The sequence below is a fragment of the Balaenoptera borealis genome (genome assembly GCF_965194805.1).
Source record: "Balaenoptera borealis genome assembly, chromosome: 13".
In the NCBI taxonomy this organism is placed as follows: domain Eukaryota; kingdom Metazoa; phylum Chordata; class Mammalia; order Artiodactyla; family Balaenopteridae; genus Balaenoptera; species Balaenoptera borealis.
The window spans coordinates 95,536,607-95,549,061 of NC_138870.1; the positions used below are offsets into that span (position 1 = coordinate 95,536,607).

The window sequence follows — 12,455 nt, forward strand, 5'->3', positions numbered from 1 at the left end:
ATGATCTGGACACCCGACTCGGCTTCCTCTGGACCAGCGCCGTCCAATGGAACTTTCTGCGATGGTGGAAAGGTTATATATCTGCATCATCCAATACAGTAACCACTAACCACATGTGGCTATTGAGTGCTTGAAACTGTGTCTAGTGGGACTGAGGAACTGGATTTTTAATTTTGATTTTATTAATTTAGACTTAAATGTCCATATGTGGCTAATGGCAACCACATGGGTTAGCACATTTCCAGAAATACAACACCTTTCTCCCCACAATGGAGCCCAGACAGAGCTAATACAAACACACACACACACACACACACACACACACACACACACACACACACACGGGACCCTGAGCACTCTGGCCAGGCCTGAGGGGTGGAGATGAAGAGACTGCTTGGAATCTCTAGCTGAACAGGTAAGGTTGAGAAAAATGTGGGCAGCAACAGTCCATCCCCATTGTCATTATCCTAGGTTAGGACTTGCCGTCTTTCACCTGAACACCTGCAACAACCCTCCCTCATCACCCGCCTATTTAAATCCTCCAGTAGCTCCGCAGAGCCCATGCAGGGATGCAGTGTGTTTCATTTTGCATGACGATGCCAAGTGGTTGCCAGCAGCCACCTGGGTGCTCCCCCTGCAGACAGTGTCATGATCGATTGGTGATGTCTGCCTTGGGTGCAGATACAGAGATGAATGGTACGCCCTCTCTGCTAGGGAGTAAAACCCAAACTCCTCACCTTGCCCAAATAAGGCCCTCTGCAGTCAAGCCCTTACTCTTCTAGCATCATCTTGTATCACCCCACACATGTTCTGGGTCCCAGACACCAATATCTGTCCTTTCCAGAACATACCATGAATCTCTCACCCCATAACCTCCACACCTTTGTGCTTTTGAGCATGCTGTTCCCTCAACTTGGAAGACTTTCCTCCTTTCATATTCCTTCCCTACCTGTCTACTTCTAGTCTATCATCAAATACTGCTCAAAGGCTGCCTCTTCGGTGAAGCCTTCCCTGACCACCCCTAAGCTGAGCTGGCCAAGTTACTTATTCTTCCACTGGCCCCCAAAACAGTCTGTGAAGGCCTTAATGACAGCACACATCACATCGTGTTGTTCATTCTCACATGTGTCCTCCCCCGAATTATTTCTCACTCTGTCACCTCTCTCATAGTAGCTAGCTTGTATGGGGCTCACTCAGAGCCAGGCACCGTGCAGGGCCCTTAACATATATTATTCTCATTAAAAAGTCACAAAGTGAACATTAGGGGGTTTTTGTGGGAACCCAGCATCTCTCCTCCCTCCCACCAGCCTCCCAATTTCCTCTCTCCCCACTGCCATGTACAGTCTTGGTAGAATTTGAATCAAGGTGCCTCCTCCAGCCCCCAGCTGGGCTAACTGAGTCGTGAGTGGAGTGGCGCGTGGACATGAAAAACAGCTGAAGCAGAACCATCCCAAAAGCCTCAGTGCCAGAAGATGGGCAGGCATTTCCAGCTGCCTGGACCCCTGTCCTGAATCCCAAACCCTGGGATCTTCCGGCAGTGCCTGGGAGCTGCTTCTCACAGCCCACCAACAAGCACCCTTTGTCCTAAGTTGACCAGATGTGGTTCACATCCAAATGACCCCACTGCCCGCGCCGTATCACCACAAGGACATGTTTCAGGGAGATCCTCCCTTCTGCAGGCTTAGAAAACAGAGGAGTGAGAGTGTGAGGAACCCATAAATTGCTGAAAAGCTTCATGGACTGTTTAAGGTGAATAACAAGACCTACCCTTTGTACTTAGGTGAATTTTTTTTCACTCGGTCTACATGGCATTTCGAGTTGATGCTAAGGAAATTAGGTTAAGTGGTTCTTTTAGAGAAACACACACACACATTGACCGTGTATGAGGTGTCATATTCCTGTTTTGGATCCAGACCAAAAATCAGATTTTCTGCTGTGCTTCCAATGCTGGAACCAAGGGCTATGATCACAGAGGGCGGGAACCAGTGATAAGACACGGAACCCAGAAGGACAAATAATGAAGATTCCCCACTAAAACCCCTGCCCCTTGCCCACCATGGAACCATCCAAATTGAATACAAAGAGATAGATTTGAGCTGCCTTCTTGGGAAAGTGGGGTCACTTAGCTGAGGGCATTTTGGTTTTCAGGGCACTGTGAAAGGTCAGAGTGTGCCAGGTTAAAACTAGGGGTTAGGGAGCAGGTAATTGCTGGATATATTAAGGATGAGAGGATTTGGAGCTGGGGATTGAGGAAAGGTGGGCAATATAAGGCCCTCCCCCAACTTCAGCCTCCCCTACCACCTCTCCCCACCACTTTCTTCAGAAAAGTCTACATGCTTATCATATAAATCATCTATTGCCGGGTAACAGATTACCTCAAAGCTCAGTGGCTTCAAACAGCAAAGGATAGTTATTATTTCACAGTTCCTGGGGTCAGGAATTGGGCAGCAGATGATTCTGGCTTGAGATCTCTCATAAGATTGCAGTCCAGGTGTTTGGCTGGGGTTGTACTCATCCGAAGGCTTCACTGGAGGACCTGTTTCCCAGATGGTTCATTCATACTGGCTGGCAAGTTGGTGCCGGCTGTCGGCAAGAGGCCTCAGTTCCTTGTCACATGGACCTCTCACCAGGACTGCTTGTGTGTCCTCACAGCATGGCGGCTGCTTCTCCCAGAGTGAGAAGGAAGGAAGCCACAATTCTCATATGACCTCTCCTCAGGAGGTACACACTATCATTTAGGCAATTTCCTATTGGTTACACAGATCTGCCCTGTTCACTGTGGGAGGGGACGACACAGGTGTGAATTCCAGGAGAAAGGTATCATCAGGAGCCGTCTTGGGGGCCAGTGGGCTTGAGGTCAATCAATTATATTTGGAAAAACTGAGGAAGTTCCGTGTTCTGCATCCAGCCTAGCAAAGGTAAAAACAGAACTAGGGGTGCGGATACAGGAGCTGGAGGATCCATAGGATTCTCTGATTCTGAGAGTCTATCATCCTCCATGAATCAAGGGCAGCTCAAGGCCAACGGAGCTTGAAGAATGAATATAAAATTCCTGATGAGGCCAGACAAGAGTAACGGGTAGCTGCGTGTGTGACGCCCATGAGAGGGTGTCTGTGAGGGCCAGAGGCCAAGACCACACCCTGGGGGATATTTTGAAATGTCCAGGTGGATACCCTTTGGTCCAGAGATGCAGTTTTGGGAGGGGCCCCAGGGAACCTCATTAGGGGTGCCGACAGCATCATGCTTGCCTGGCTCGGAGCTGAGATTCCTGGGGGCTGAGGTTGGCCAGCATGCCTCCCTGCCAGTCTTGGTAGAGCAGGCCCGGAGCGTACCCTGGGACAGGGAAGGACTGTGAGTCCCCCTGTTGATACACCTGGTGCCTCCACTAGAATGTGAGCAACTCCCAGACCCCACCGTGCCTGACCCGGTCTGTGCCCTGGGTGCCCAGCCCCTCGCCGGGCACAAAAGCGGCCCCACCCAATGGTGCAAAAGTCAAACCAAGGAGAGCCGGCTCCAGCACAGGCGGGGTCTGCAGGCACTACAGGCCTATGACAGACCACCTGCCCCCAGCTTTCTGAGCCAGGGGTCTCCTCTGAGACGCCCGCCAGGGAGAGCTGGAGGGGATGGGGGGATGCTCGGGGATCTGTGCGTCTATCTGACTTCTGCTGCCCACTAGCCGGAGGCCACTGAGCCCTGCACTGTGGCGGTGTCTGCCATTTGGGTCTAAGCACCCTTACGTGGGGCTCCAGAATTCTGTCGGGCGGGGATCCTGCTGGAGTCTCAGGCCTGGGCCCTGTGGCCACAGCGTCGGGGGCGCGGGGGGTGGCTTGAGTCTCAGCTGGCTCAGTGAGCCGGGCTCTGCCCAGAGGGATGCTGGGGGTGGGGGGTAGACTGGCTTCCACTGCCTGGGTCCGGAGGTGGGGCAGCTGGAGGGCTCTGGGAGCTGGAAGTCACTGGCCCTGCGGCCGGGCTTGTCACCGCTGACCTGTAGCCGGCTCCAAGGCTCCAGATGATGCAGGGACTGGAGAGACGCTGACTGCCTGCTTTCCTTGTGTTCTTCCTCTGCTCAGAAATGTTCAGGCTCTGGCTCCACAGGGTAAAACGCCAGCTCCTTACAGCAGCATCTGGAGTCTTCTGCAACCTGGCCACATTCTACCTAGAATCATAATAATCACTTAAAATGGAGGCATTTACCGTCTCTTTCAGGCTGGATGCCAAGTGTCCCCCATGAATTAAAGTCTCAGTGAATAATGACAGCAATCTTACTAGGTACTTATTGTTAGTATTCCCGTTTTATTGATGTGGCTCAGAGATGCTGAGTGATTTGACCAAGATCACACAGCGAGAAAGAGGCAACGCTACAATTCACCCAGTTTTTCCTGCTGATGGAACCGTGCTGTGGCCACGGAAATTCTTGGGGTATTTTAGGCAGGTAGCCCCATTGTTAGCCCCCATCTGGCTCGTCATTCCCAGCACCTTGCCTTTATACCTAATGTTCTCTGAGTCTAGAACCCAAGTGTGAGGGTTAGGGTTAGGGTTAGCGTTAGGGTTAGGGTAACTGTGTGCTCCCCAGGCCCTGTGGGGAAAGGCAGGTGTACGTGGCTGCTTCTGAGTTACTCAGGCCCAAAACCCAGGTGCCTCCTTGATGCCTCCTGGGCTCCCCGCAGATCTGACCCATCAACAACTCCTACCCGCTCTGCCTCCAAAATGTACCCTAAACCCAGCCCCTTCTCTCCCTCTCGCTGCCACAAAGGCAAGGGCGGGGTCCATCCTATTCACCTCGGTTTGCTCGGGATCTGGCATGCAGCCAGCACTCCAAAAATATTTGTTGAACAAAATGATCAAGTTCATGCCTGAGTGGACAAACGAAGGAAGGAGGGAAGAGTAAAGCAGATGAGGAAAGAAAACGTAGGGGAACAGAAAGGCAAGTGAATTCAGTTCTGCCCTGCAGGCGGCGTAGGGGAGGGGTGTGGTGGGCAAAAGGAACGCTTCACACAAGAAGAGATGCTCCAGTCTAAAAAATACAACAAACTAGTGAATATAACAAAAAAGAAGCGGACTCACAGATATAGAGAACAAACTACTGGTTACGGGAGGCGGGGCGGTGGGCAATATAGAGGTGTGGGAGTGAGAGGTAAAAACTCTTGGGTGTAAGATAGGCTCCAGGACGTATTGTACAATACGGGGAATACAGCCAATATTTTGTAATAACTGTAAATGGAAAGTAAACTTTTTAAATTGTATAAAATTTTTTAAAAAATTAAATCACTGCAAAACAAAAGAAGAGAGAGAGATGCTCCAGCTACCTGTCAGCCTGACAGGTGGGGAGGGACATGCAGGCATACAGGTGGAAGGGACATGGCACAGAGGCACGAAGTGGCCAGGACAGCACGGGGCAACTGAGGCTCAGGAAGGCAACCCCAGGACCTGCCTCGACCCTCCTCGGGCTGAGCAAGGTCCTTCCCAGCCCAGCTCCAGGGCAAGGTGGCTGCGTGCCCTCAGTACTCTCCCTGGATTTCCCTGGTGGTGTCTCTGCCTTCCTGGCCCACAGCCCAGACCTGAGATAAAAGAGCGACTTCTGCCCTTTCTCACTCAAATCCTTCTGATTGCTCTGCCTGTGGTTTCTCTAACCTCCCCTCACATCTCCTGCTCCCCCCGCCACCTCACACTTGGGGCCCATGGAACTCCAGTCCCCACAGCCCCGTCATTTCATTTCCAGAACAAGCACTAGACAAACCTTGGCATTCGAACACTCAGCTACACCTTGATTTCACTGGGTCTGGCCAGGCCTGTGTTGGGATTTTGCCCCCCACTTCTGAGCAGGAAATTTTCTGCCAGAGGCTGAGTTCCATTTCTTCCTCCCTGATACCTTTCCCAGAGCAAAGCCCAATCTCAGCTGCAAACTCAGCTCCCAACACCAAGAGGAGGAGGCCGGGAGCAGGGCCTGGAGTGGGGAGGGCGTGTGAAGCCAGATGGGCTCATTTGAAGCAGGATGCCCAACAGGGTACGTGGGAGCCAGGAGGGGAGCAAGGCAGGTGTCAGGGCCATAACCAAACAAGCTGAAGTTCATGGCAGGCCCCACCCAGACTCCTTGGAGAAGAAAACATATCCCTTACCATTTGCAGGGTGACTGCCGTGTGCCAGGTTATATACAAACACCATTGAATCTTCACACAACTGGAGAGGAAGTTATGTTAGGACTCGTTGGTTGCAAGTGACAGAAACCCAATTCGAGCCCAGTTTTAACTGATTTAAACTCAAAAGAGGATATACTGGCTCTCATAACAGGGCAGGGCAGGAAGGGTCTACCTGAGGAAGACTGGGAAGGAGGACGAGGCCACCTTAAAGGCCATCATCATTCTCTTTCTCTCTCTCTTTCTCTCTCTCTCTCGGCGGCTTAGTTCTTTTGGGTCACTGTCCCCACTCAGTGCAACCAGGAGACCCCAGGTTTACAGCCTTACAGATTCATGGCGAGAATGGGAAGAGATTTTCATCCAATTCCAAGCTGAACAGTTCTAGGGAAGGACTCTGATTGGCCCAGTGTAGGTCACATGCTTACCCCTTGGACCAAGGGCCAGGGTGATGAGGGCAGATTAATGGCCCAGGTTGGGTCAGGTACCCCCACCCTTGTAGCCAGAGAAGGGCCTTTCAGCAGAAGAATGGGGGAGGGACACAGCAGACAAAAGCAATAGCAGTGGTGCAGGTTTGTTGTTTTTTTAATAAACATCTTATTTTAGAATAATTTTAGATTTATTTTTAAAAAGATGCAAATAGAGCCCAGAGAGTAGCTGTGTACCCTTCACCCAGCTTCCCCTGATGTTAACATCTCACATCACCACAATGCATTTGTCAAAATTAAGAAATGAGCAGGGGTATATTACAATTAACTAAACTCCAGATTTCATTCAGTTTCACCCATTTTCCACCAATGTTCTTTTTCTGTTCCAGGATCCTATCCAGGATCCCACATTGCATTTAGTCATGTTTCTCCTTAGTCTCCTCTGGTCTGTGACAGCATCCCATTCTTTCCTTGCTTTTCTTGACCTTGACAGTTTTAAAGGGTACCGATCAGGTATTTTGGAGCATGGCCCTCAATTCGGGTGTGTCTGAAGTTTTCTCATGATTGCTCTGGGACATGGGGGGGGGAAGAAGAGCACAGAGGTGTGGTGTCCTTGACATGGCTGCATGTCAGGATGTACAGGACCAGTGATTAATGTGGGGTCTAGGCCCACCTAACAAATCGGGAAACTGAGGCTTGGAGAGGCTAAGCTACTCATGCTAGTAAGTGGTGGGAGGAATGCAAACCACGCCTGACTCCCATTGTCAGTTCTTTGGAGTTGCAGCCCAGCTCTAGGAATGGGAAGGTGAGAAAGGCTGCACCATGGAATCTACGTGAGATTTGCAGCTAGAAGACTGAGCCCAAGGCTTCTTCTTGGGAGACAAGGCCCTGGAAGGATTGGCCCGGGGGCCTGGAAGCCACAGTAGACTCTAGCCAGGAGGGGCAGGGAAAATAGACAGGCTGGCACAGGCTCAGCCAGGTAAGAAGGTTGAAGGAAGGAGGGAATGGCAAGCAGGACGGGCCAGAGCAATCCAGGAAGCCTCCCTAGAAGAGAAGGCTGCAATTGTAGGAACAATCAGGAGGCTGGCTCAAGGTGTGAGGTCTGTCCCAGGAGACAGGAGAGCAAAGTGTTTACGACCACGAGCCTTGGAGTCCGACAAGACTGGGTTCAATTCCTTGTGCTACCTCTTCCTGCCTAGATGGTCTTGGGCAAGTAACCATTTCCCAAGCTGATCTGGGGCTTTCTAGCCTCCAGGCTTTGCCTGTCCTGCTCTCCCTGCTGAAATACTCATTCCTGAGCCAGCTCTCAGACCTCCCCAGCCTGGACCAGCTCCGTAATTTGTAAGACCCAGTAAAAAATGAAAATGCAGGACCCCTTGTTCAAAAATTATTAAGAATTTCCAGACAGCGATGCAGAGCATTAAATGAAATGTGGGGTCCTTTAAGGCAGGAGGCCCTGGGTGACTGCACAGGTTACATGCCCATGAGGCCGACCCAGTCCCCCGCCCTCAGTGACCATCCTGACCCTGTGCTCTGACCCTGCCATATTTCCTCTACAGCTCCTTGAACATTAACCACAAGCTGCCTACCGATGTCGCTCAGGCCACTGTATCGAGCGGTTGCTTTGCTCTCCCGTGGTTTTTCCTTGTCTTGCCCTGGGTGGAAGGTTGGATGAGATGAACTCCAAGGTGTTTCCAACAGTTAAATTTGATGTCCTCTAATTTTATGGCTCTAATATTTTCTGCGAGGAAGCTTCAGAGCTCCCGTGCCTAAGATACTATGGGTCGTGAGGTGTGGGCTTCCCTCATGTGGTCTCAAAACCCTGACCTCCCTGGGCAGTTGGAAGTTTTTAGATGAAAGAGGAAAGGTTGGAAGAATTTCATTCACTTCCATTTTGCAAATTTGAACTGCAATATTAATTGTGATTTTTTGCAGGTGCTGTAGCCTTGCTGGCACACTTTTTACATTTTGTGCATTTCTGCTTGTTGGTTAACTTTGCTTTCCCCCATTGTTAAGAGGCAGAATATTAGAATCAGACTGCCTGCACTCATCTCTTATCTCTGCCATGAAAACGTGTGCAAGTTGCTTAATCTCTCCGGGGCTCAATTGCTTTATCCGAAAAATCGAGATGAAATGAGTTCTATATCTTCTGGTTACTATTGCTGCTAAAAATTCTAGTGGTGAAAAAAAAATCCCACACACAACCATTTTATTCTGCTCACAATTTTGTGGGTCAGGAATTCTGGAAGGGCTCAGCTGGGCAGTTCTTGCTGGGGGTTCTCACGCAGGCACAGTCAGATGCCGGCTGCGGATGCCATCAGCTGATGCATCATCTGGGCTGCACTGGACGTCCAAGATCGCTCACTCACACGGCTGGCATCTGGTGCCTGCTGTAGTTTGGCAGCTCTGCTGGAGCTGGTGCCTACATCCAGCATGGCAGAATCAGGGGAGGTGGTGGCTGGCTTCCTCCAGAACAAGAGTCCCAGGAGAACCTGGTAGAAACTACATGGTGTTTTTGCACCTGAACTTGGAAATCAGAAAGCATCACTTTCACTGCCTTCTATTGGTGATAAGCGAATCAATAAGTCCAGCCCAGATTCAAAGGGAAGGGATGGAGATTCCAGCTGTTCACAGGAGGATTGTCCAAAAAATTGGGAGCATGCTTTAAAATTGACACAATATATATAAAGCACTTAGAATAGTGCCTGGCACATAGTAAGCCCTCAAACATGTTTGTGTTGTATTACAGCCCTAAATAAAATGGATTGATGATGCAAAATGGTTTGTTGAAACATGAAAGTAGTGATGAAAATATTAACAAAAATTCTGTAATTCAGAATAAGGCATAACCATCAATAGTGACTAGGATTTTGATATGCCTGTGGAATGCGCTGGTTTGGAGAGGTATGATTTTGCACCAGCAAAGACAAACAGTAAAAATTGAAAGTACAACCCTACGTACCTGCCAGTAGATCTGTGTCATACCTGTGACCAGTGTGGGGTCTCTCATGTCAGGTTGTCCGGTGGTGGGTAGGAGCCTTTGAAGTTTTCACATCTGTTTCCCCAGAAAACAATCCAGGCATCACTCTGGGAAACCATTGGAGTGTTTCTAGAACAAGCACAAAATAAAGCTTTCCAGTACAAAATTGATGACTTCCATCACTAACGGCAGAGAAGAGACCAAAAACACAGAGGCATAATCAAGGTGGCTGGCCTCATAGAAAAGCCAGGTACAAACCATTCTATTACCAGGACCATTATAAAGCCGGCCACATGGTGACTAAGTCAGAGCAAACAGGTTAAGCTATTGGCAAAATTATTTTAACTTTTATCAAATACCGCTATTGGAGTTGGGGGTGGTGGTCCATGAAATTAATGGCCAACGATGTAGAAGACTTGTAATGATCACACATGCATAGTGGCTGATACTTCCCTTTCTTTACAGATGCACAAAACCACTGGCAGGCAGAGCATAGCAGACCTTGGCACATGTATGGAGGGCGTGGCAGACAATCCCCCTTCCTCCTCTTAGCTGAACGCTGGCTGCATTTGATGAGGCGGTGTGCCCTCCTCTCAGCCAATCTTGAGAATCCTGTTCCTGATTTCCCAGCCTCCCTTGCAGCTAGGGGTAGCCATGTGACTCAGTTCTGACCAATGAGATCTAAGCAGAAAGCAGCTGGTGGGTTTCTGAGAAAGCTTTTTCTTTTCTTTGAAGTGAGACATTACTGGTGGGGCCCCACCTTCCTTCCACCTTCCTCCCACCTGGAATGCTGGCATAATGCTGGAGCCAGTGGTGGCAGCCATCTTGCCCTCCTGGAGGCTTCTTGTCACGTGAGGAGAGCAGCCCCTTGGCAGCAGATGCGTAACTTCTCCTATGTCCCCAGTCCTCCAGTCTCTCCTCCCCATCTTCACCCAAGCTACCAATGACCTTGTTTCCTATTTCACTGAGGAAGCAGAAGTAATCAGACAAGACTCCACCAATGCCTGCATCCCTCTTTCTAAGACCAAGCCTCCATGGTGCCCTAGACCCAACCCTTCTCATCTCCTCAAGGATGCTCTTCCAGCATTTCCCCCTCTTTCTCCTTCATCTTCATTTTCATTTTTCCCTCTCTAAGATCATTCCCATCACCACACACGTACTTATTTCTCCATCTTAAAAAAAAAAAAAAGAGAGAACAAACGTATGGACATGAAGCGGGGAAAGCGGCAGGAGGGGGTTGGTGATGGTGGGATGAATTGGGAGATTGGGATTGACATATATACACTAACACATATAAAATAGATAACTAATAATAACATGCTGTATAGGGCTTCCCTGGTGGCGCAGTGGTTGAGAATCCGCCTGCCAATGCAGGGGACACAGGTTCGAGCCCTGGTCTGGGAAGATCCCACATGCCGCGGAGCAGCTGGAGCTGGGCCCCGTGAGCCACAATTACTGAGCTTGGGCATCTGGAGCCTGTGCTCCGCAACAAGAGAGGCCGCGATAGTGAGAGGCCCGCGCACCGCGATGAAGAGTGGCCCCCACTTGCCACAACTAGAGAAAGCCCTAGCACAGAAACGAAGACCCAACACAGCCATAAATAAATAAATAAAAGTTTTAAAAAAAAGAACATGCTGTATAAAAATAAATTAAATTTTTTAAAAAACTGTCTTGACTTCACACCTCCATTTCTCTCCTTTTTTTTTTTTTTTACAGAAAGAAAAAATACCCAAAGAGCTGTCTCTATTCACTCACCCACCCCAGTTCCTCTCCAGGAGGCCCCTGCAGTCAGTCTTTGTCCCTCCTCTCCACTCCTTGTCAAGGTCACCAGGCTCTCACCTCAGCTCTGACTTGTCTGGTCAGCCACCTTAGACACGGCTGACGACTCCGCCTTGAAACTCTCCCCTCTTGCTCTTCTCCCACCTGACTGTGAGCTCTGGGAGAAATACAACATTTGCTGTCTTGTTCACTGTTCCATCCTCACCCCCACAGGAGGTCAATGCTATTTAGTCACTGAGTTAATGAAGAGACTGCAAGTATCCCCCAATATCCACGCTCCCCTTCTTCCATAGTACTAATAGAAGTTTTGCTGAATACGTACATAGCTGCCCAGATAAAGACTATATTTCCCAGTTTACCAGGCAGGTAAGTGTGATCCTATGACTGGATTCTGGCCAGTGAAATGAGAGTAGAGAGGAGTTGTGCAGTTTCCTACTCATGCCCTCAAAAGGAAAGATGCATACCTCCATTTATTTTTCTGCACTTCCAATAGGCTGGAATGCAGATGCAGTGGCAGGAGCTGGAGCAGCCATCTTAAACCAGATGGTGGAGCCACCTGCGGGTTGAGGAAGGCAGGTAATAAAATAAAAAGCTGTAGCCTATCTGCACTGGTCACATTATGCTCAGACTGTTATACAAGAGAGAAGGAAACTCAGACTTATTGAAATCACTGTTATTGGGCTTTTGTTATAGCAGACAGGCCGATATTCTCAGGAATGCGCCTTTATTTATTAAAGTACTTAGAGCTGGATTTTTTCCATCACCTGCAGCCTGATTTGTACATATATGAGGGAAATGTGCTCCATGATTTATTTGGGTCCTGTTCATCAATCAACATTGATGCTGCAGGAGAGAACATTTTTGGTTAAGTTGATGGTAACACTGTGAGCCACGATGTGGACTGGAAAGTGACACGGGGATCAGGGCTGACTCTCAGCCACCCTGTGGGCGGCAGGGAAGGGCACAGCTCCATGGATGGAGGCACTAGCTCAGGCATGCCAGCGCTCAGCGCTTGTTCACCGAGAAGCTGGCAGGCAACAATGTACCTCCCGATCTTCATTCAGCACCGAGAGAAATGGAGAAAATAGCAAGTACAATCAAACCAAGGCCACTGAGTGGATGTCTTTTCAGCAGCTG

General features: G+C 49.6%; 1 long non-coding RNA gene across 1 annotated transcript; it reads right to left on the minus strand.

Moving 5' to 3' along the window:
• Window positions 1-2,391: 2,391 nt before the first annotated feature.
• LOC309610292 lies at window positions 2,392-11,209 on the minus strand. The gene is made up of 2 exons (XR_014233818.1): window positions 8,782-11,209; window positions 2,392-4,156 (listed from the first exon to the last, which is right to left on the minus strand). It is a non-coding gene; the product is annotated as an uncharacterized lncRNA (long non-coding RNA).
• Between the last annotated feature and the right edge of the window lie 1,246 nt (window positions 11,210-12,455).